A 7,738-nucleotide genomic window follows, 5' to 3' on the forward strand; every position below is an offset into this window, starting at 1 on the left:
GTCATGGCTCTCAGAGGACTTTTCTTCCCCTGGGTCAGCCAGGGGACGGGAAAGGCACGCGTATTTTTGAGAGTGCTTCATGCAAAGCATCTTTTTCTTTGTCAAAAGGGGGGCTCAACCGATGCCAGTCAAGTGGGGTGTGTGTGGCCCAGTTAGTGGCAACGAGGGAGACTGTGGTTGGAGTCCCCTCGCTGTGTCTCTAAAAGAACCAAGATGAACAAGTCATGGCTCTCAGAGGACTTTTCTTCCCCTGGGTCAGCCAGGGGACGGGAAAGGCACGCGTATTTTTGAGAGTGCTTCATGCAAAGCATCTTTTTCTTTTTCAAAAGGGGGCTCAACCGATGCCAGTCAAGTGGGGTGTGTGTGGCCCAGTTAGTGGCAACGAGGGAGACTGTGGTTGGAGTCCCCTCGCTGTGTCTCTAAAAGAACCAAGATGAACAAGTCATGGCTCTCAGAGGACTTTTCTTCCCCTGGGTCAGCCAGGGGACGGGAAAGGCACGCGTATTTTTGAGAGTGCTTCATGCAAAGCATCTTTTTCTTTTTCAAAAGGGGGCTCAACCGATGCCAGTCAAGTGGGGTGTGTGTGGCCCAGTTAGTGGCAACGAGGGAGACTGTGGTTGGAGTCCCCTCGCTGTGTCTCTAAAAGAACCAAGATGAACAAGTCATGGCTCTCAGAGGACTTTTCTTCCCCTGGGTCAGCCAGGGGACGGGAAAGGCACGCGTATTTTTGAGAGTGCTTCATGCAAAGCATCTTTTTCTTTTTCAAAAGGGGGCTCAACCGATGCCAGTCAAGTGGGGTGTGTGTGGCCCAGTTAGTGGCAACGAGGGAGACTGTGGTTGGAGTCCCCTCGCTGTGTCTCTAAAAGAACCAAGATGAACAAGTCATGGCTCTCAGAGGACTTTTCTTCCCCTGGGTCAGCCAGGGGACGGGAAAGGCACGCGTATTTTTGAGAGTGCTTCATGCAAAGCATCTTTTTCTTTGTCAAAAGGGGGGCTCAACCGATGCCAGTCAAGTGGGGTGTGTGTGGCCCAGTTAGTGGCAACGAGGGAGACTGTGGTTGGAGTCCCCTCGCTGTGTCTCTAAAAGAACCAAGATGAACAAGTCATGGCTCTCAGAGGACTTTTCTTCCCCTGGGTCAGCCAGGGGACGGGAAAGGCACGCGTATTTTTGAGAGTGCTTCATGCAAAGCATCTTTTTCTTTTTCAAAAGGGGGCTCAACCGATGCCAGTCAAGTGGGGTGTGTGTGGCCCAGTTAGTGGCAACGAGGGAGACTGTGGTTGGAGTCCCCTCGCTGTGTCTCTAAAAGAACCAAGATGAACAAGTCATGGCTCTCAGAGGACTTTTCTTCCCCTGGGTCAGCCAGGGGACGGGAAAGGCACGCGTATTTTTGAGAGTGCTTCATGCAAAGCATCTTTTTCTTTGTCAAAAGGGGGGCTCAACCGATGCCAGTCAAGTGGGGTGTGTGTGGCCCAGTTAGTGGCAACGAGGGAGACTGTGGTTGGAGTCCCCTCGCTGTGTCTCTAAAAGAACCAAGATGAACAAGTCATGGCTCTCAGAGGACTTTTCTTCCCCTGGGTCAGCCAGGGGACGGGAAAGGCACGCGTATTTTTGAGAGTGCTTCATGCAAAGCATCTTTTTCTTTGTCAAAAGGGGGGCTCAACCGATGCCAGTCAAGTGGGGTGTGTGTGGCCCAGTTAGTGGCAACGAGGGAGACTGTGGTTGGAGTCCCCTCGCTGTGTCTCTAAAAGAACCAAGATGAACAAGTCATGGCTCTCAGAGGACTTTTCTTCCCCTGGGTCAGCCAGGGGACGGGAAAGGCACGCGTATTTTTGAGAGTGCTTCATGCAAAGCATCTTTTTCTTTGTCAAAAGGGGGGCTCAACCGATGCCAGTCAAGTGGGGTGTGTGTGGCCCAGTTAGTGGCAACGAGGGAGACTGTGGTTGGAGTCCCCTCGCTGTGTCTCTAAAAGAACCAAGATGAACAAGTCATGGCTCTCAGAGGACTTTTCTTCCCCTGGGTCAGCCAGGGGACGGGAAAGGCACGCGTATTTTTGAGAGTGCTTCATGCAAAGCATCTTTTTCTTTTTCAAAAGGGGGCTCAACCGATGCCAGTCAAGTGGGGTGTGTGTGGCCCAGTTAGTGGCAACGAGGGAGACTGTGGTTGGAGTCCCCTCGCTGTGTCTCTAAAAGAACCAAGATGAACAAGTCATGGCTCTCAGAGGACTTTTCTTCCCCTGGGTCAGCCAGGGGACGGGAAAGGCACGCGTATTTTTGAGAGTGCTTCATGCAAAGCATCTTTTTCTTTTTCAAAAGGGGGCTCAACCGATGCCAGTCAAGTGGGGTGTGTGTGGCCCAGTTAGTGGCAACGAGGGAGACTGTGGTTGGAGTCCCCTCGCTGTGTCTCTAAAAGAACCAAGATGAACAAGTCATGGCTCTCAGAGGACTTTTCTTCCCCTGGGTCAGCCAGGGGACGGGAAAGGCACGCGTATTTTTGAGAGTGCTTCATGCAAAGCATCTTTTTCTTTTTCAAAAGGGGGCTCAACCGATGCCAGTCAAGTGGGGTGTGTGTGGCCCAGTTAGTGGCAACGAGGGAGACTGTGGTTGGAGTCCCCTCGCTGTGTCTCTAAAAGAACCAAGATGAACAAGTCATGGCTCTCAGAGGACTTTTCTTCCCCTGGGTCAGCCAGGGGACGGGAAAGGCACGCGTATTTTTGAGAGTGCTTCATGCAAAGCATCTTTTTCTTTTTCAAAAGGGTGCTCAACCGATGCCAGTCAAGTGGGGTGTGTGTGGCCCAGTTAGTGGCAACGAGGGAGACTGTGGTTGGAGTCCCCTCGCTGTGTCTCTAAAAGAACCAAGATGAACAAGTCATGGCTCTCAGAGGACTTTTCTTCCCCTGGGTCAGCCAGGGGACGGGAAAGGCACGCGTATTTTTGAGAGTGCTTCATGCAAAGCATCTTTTTCTTTTTCAAAAGGGGGCTCAACCGATGCCAGTCAAGTGGGGTGTGTGTGGCCCAGTTAGTGGCAACGAGGGAGACTGTGGTTGGAGTCCCCTCGCTGTGTCTCTAAAAGAACCAAGATGAACAAGTCATGGCTCTCAGAGGACTTTTCTTCCCCTGGGTCAGCCAGGGGACGGGAAAGGCACGCGTATTTTTGAGAGTGCTTCATGCAAAGCATCTTTTTCTTTTTCAAAAGGGGGCTCAACCGATGCCAGTCAAGTGGGGTGTGTGTGGCCCAGTTAGTGGCAACGAGGGAGACTGTGGTTGGAGTCCCCTCGCTGTGTCTCTAAAAGAACCAAGATGAACAAGTCATGGCTCTCAGAGGACTTTTCTTCCCCTGGGTCAGCCAGGGGACGGGAAAGGCACGCGTATTTTTGAGAGTGCTTCATGCAAAGCATCTTTTTCTTTTTCAAAAGGGGGCTCAACCGATGCCAGTCAAGTGGGGTGTGTGTGGCCCAGTTAGTGGCAACGAGGGAGACTGTGGTTGGAGTCCCCTCGCTGTGTTTTACATGCTTTTAGAAGGGCATGAAATGGCTTGGAGGTTGACTTTCATCATATGCAAACTGTTGGCTACCAAAATGCTGCCTTTCCAACAACTGTGGTTATAGGCAATGAGGAACATACTGATGAAGATGAGACGCAGATACCCGATTGGGATGACAACTTAAATATTCGGTCAGGGCAAGAAGAAACTCGGTCTGAGGGGTAGGGGAGTGCAAACACAACAATTGATGATTAAGTTCTAGATCACACCTACTGTCAACCCACAGTCAGACACTCGAGGAGGTCAACAGAGGCGGTGGAGGAGGATGCAACCGACGTCGAAGTAACCTGGCGCCTTCCTGGACACAGTCGGAGCACTGGTAGCACGTCTACAACTGCATCCTCAGCCACCACTCTGCCTCTGAGCATTATTCGGGGTGGATCAACAGGTCGCATGGCCTCTAAGCCTTGCCTAGCCAGGTCCTTTTTTGACATAGAAAAAGATCGCCCAAATTATGTGATCTGTAAAATTTGTCATGGTTCTCTTAGTAGAGGTCAAAACCTCAGCAGTTTGACAACTTCTTCCATGAATCGTCACATGAATAAATATCATATGGCCCGATGGGAAGCTCACCGTGCTGCAATGCGGCCTAGCGGAGCGAACCATCCACCGCCTGCCCCTTCCAGTGCATCCGCGCGCTCGTCATCTTCTAGGACTGTGGGGACAGCTGTCACACCTGTTTTTCCACCCACAACTTCCACCACTGTAACCGCAACAGGCAGTTTGCTTGGTAGGTCGTCAGTTGGTTTGGAAGGGGAAACAAGTGAGTGTGTACAGCTCTCTCAGACATCGATAGCACCAACTTTGGATGAAGGCAACATCATGTCTCCGCCTGCACTTTCCTCACAAAGCTGCATTTTTCCAGGGACACCCGACTCAACACCGTCTACACACAGCAGCCAGATCTCTGTCCCTCAGATGTGGTCAAATAAAAGGCCACTTCCTGCGACCCATGACAAAGCGAAGAGGTTGACTCTATCCCTCTGTAAGCTGTTGACTACAGAAATGCTGCCTTTCCGCCTAGTGGACACACAGGATTTTAGAGACCTTATGTCTGTCGCTGTGCCCCAGTACCAGATGCCTAGTCGCCACTACTTCTCTAAGAAAGGTGTGCCCGCGCTACACCAGCATGTCGCACACAACATCACCGCTTCCTTGAGAAACTCTGTGTGTGAACGGGTGCATTTCACCACCGATACTTGGACCAGTAAGCATGGACAGGGACGTTACATGTCGCTGACTGGCCACTGGGTAACTATGGTGATAGATGGTGAAGGGTCTGCTGCACAAGTCTTGCCGTCCCCACGACTTGTGTGTCAATCCTCTGTCTGTCCAAGTTCCGCCACTGCTTCTGCATCCTCCACCTCATCTGGGTCCTCCACCTCCGCCCCAAGCCTGCCTGGTCAGGCCACCAGCGTTCTCACTGCGCAGAAGGAATCACGCACCCCTCATTACTATGCTGGTAGCAGAGCGCAACGGCATCAGGCGGTCTTTAGCTTGACATGTCTTTGAAATAGGAGTCACACAGCGACTGAGTTGTGGGCAGCTCTGGAGACTGATTTTGATAAATGGTTGTCTCCACTCAACCTGCAGCCTGGTAAGGCCGTGTGCGACAATGCTGCAAACCTGGGTGCGGCCCTTCGCCTGGGCAAGGTGACACACGTGCCTTGTATGGCTCACGTGTTTAACCTTGTTGTCCAGCAATTTTTAACACACTATCCCGGCCTAGATGGCCTTCTGACCAGGGCACGGAAACTGTCTGCAGTGCTCACTTCCGCCGTTCAACCGCCGCACCGGAGCGACTTGCATCGCTCCAGAAGTCTTTCGGCCTGCCGGTTCATCGCCTGAAATGCGATGTGGCGACACGCTGGAATTCAACTCTCCACATGTTACAGCGACTGTGGCAGCACCGGCGAGCCCTGGTGCAATACGTCATGATGTATAGCCTGGGCCAACGAGATGCAGAAGTGGGGCAGATCACCCTGATGGAGTGATCTCAGATCAAGGACCTATGCACCCTTCTGCACAGTTTCGACATGGCGACGAATATGTTTAGCGCTGACAATGCCATTATCAGCATGACGATTACAGTCATTTACATGCTGGAGCACACGCTAAACACTATTCGTAGTCAGGGGGTGGGACAACAGGAAGGGGAGGAACTACAGGAGGATTCATATGCGCAAGACACAACAACATCACCAAGGTCCAGACGTTCATCATCACCAACGCGGCAGGCATGGGACCATGGGGGACAGGGATCAACAAGGGCGCATGGTAGCAGGCGACATGTTGAGGAAGGTGCAGGAGGACATGAAGATATGGAGGACGAACTGTCCATGGACATGGAAGACTCAGCAGATGAGGGGGACCTTGGTCAAATTTCAGTTGAAAGAGGTTGGGGGGAGATGACAGAGGAAGAAAGAACGGTTAGCACCTCTATGCCACAAACACAGCGTGGACTTGGTGCGCATGGCTGCGCAAGACACATGAGTGCCTTCTTGTTGCACTACCTCCAACATGACCCTCGTATTGTCAAAATTAGAAGTGATGATGACTACTGGCTTGCCACACTATTAGATCCCCGGGACAAGTCCAAATTTTGTGACATACCGTATTTTTCGCTTTATAAGACGCACCGGAATATAAGACGCACCCCAAACTTAGACATAAAAAAGGTAAAAAAAAGAAAAATGGGGTCCGTCTTATACTCCGGTGTTCTCTTACCGGAGGGGGGCAGCAGTGGTGGTGAAGCGGGGTCACAGGAGGCACAGGTTGTGCTGGCAGGCGCGGCAGGTCAGTGGCAGCGGGGTCCGTGGTTGCAGGTGCCGTGGTTGCAGGCGCGGTGGCGTCCGCGGTGGCAGGATCCGTGGGGTCCGTGGTGGCGGCAGCAGCCGTGGCGTGTGAGCCGTGCAGCAGGCCGGTGCAGTGAGTGTCCGCGGTCCCGGTTCAGTGGTGGCAGCGGCGGCGGCAACTGCTCAGTGGTGGCAGCGGCAGGGACTGCTCAGTGGTGGCAGCGGCAGGGACTGCTCAGTGGTGGCGTGTGTCCGCGGTCCCGGTTCAGTGGTGGCAGCGGCGGCGGCGGCTCAGTGGTGGGAGCGGCGGCAACTGCTCAGTGGTGGCAGCGGCAGGGACTGCTCAGTGGTGGCGTGTGTCCGCGGTCCCGGTTCAGTGGTGGCAGCGGCGGCTCAGTAGTGGGAGCGGCGGCGACGGCTCAGTGGTGGAGTGTGTCCGCGGTCCCGATTCAAGTAATGGCGCCCGGAGCGACGCATGCGCAGATGGAGCTCTCATCCAAGGGCTCCATCTGCGCACGCGCTGACTCCCGGAGCAGCGCGTGCGCAGATGGAGCTCTCATCCAAGAGCTCCACCGGCGCCATCATTTGAAAGTGGGACCGCGGACAACTGGTAAGCTGCACAGCCGCCCGCCCCGCATGCACAGAGTGGCAGCCAGCAGGCTGCCCGCCCACCCCGCGTACAAGCCGCCGGGTACCTGTGCTTGCGTGCGGTGGCAGCCGGGTACCCATGGCTGTGTGCGGGCGGCAGATGGGTGACTGTGTGAGGGCGGCAGCCGAGTACCTGCACGGGCACCCGACTGCCGCTCGCACACAGCACCCGGCTGCCGCCCGCACACAGCCATGGGTACCCGTCTGCCACCGCATGCAAGCACAGGTACCTGGCTGCCGACCCCACACAGCACCCGCTGCCGCCCGTACACAGCCACGGGTACCCGGCTGCCGCTGCATGCAAGTACAGGTACCCGGGCGCTTGCATGCAGCCACAGGCACCCGCCCGATCGCCTCAGACAGGACCCCCCCCCCCCCCGCTACCGCTTTATAAGACGCACCCCCCATTTTCCTCCCAAAATTTGGGGAGGAAAAGTGCGTCTTATAAAGCGAAAAATACGGTAATTCCACCCATAGAAAGGGACGCACGTATGCAGGAGTATCAGCAGAAGCTGTTACTCGATCTTAGCTCGGCTTTTCCACCAAACAACCGTGCAGGTGAAGGGAGTGATTCTCCCAGTTGTAACTTGACAAACATGGGACGGCCTCGTCATCTTCAACAGTCTACCCGTACCAGTAGGACCGTATCTGGTGCTGGTAACAGCAATTTTATGGAATCTTTTCATAATTTTTTTAGACCCTCCTTTGCAAGGCCACCAGAGACAACAAGTCTGACACATAGTCAACGGATGGA

This window comes from Anomaloglossus baeobatrachus, chromosome 2, assembly GCF_048569485.1.
Source record: "Anomaloglossus baeobatrachus isolate aAnoBae1 chromosome 2, aAnoBae1.hap1, whole genome shotgun sequence".
Taxonomy (NCBI): domain Eukaryota; kingdom Metazoa; phylum Chordata; class Amphibia; order Anura; family Aromobatidae; genus Anomaloglossus; species Anomaloglossus baeobatrachus.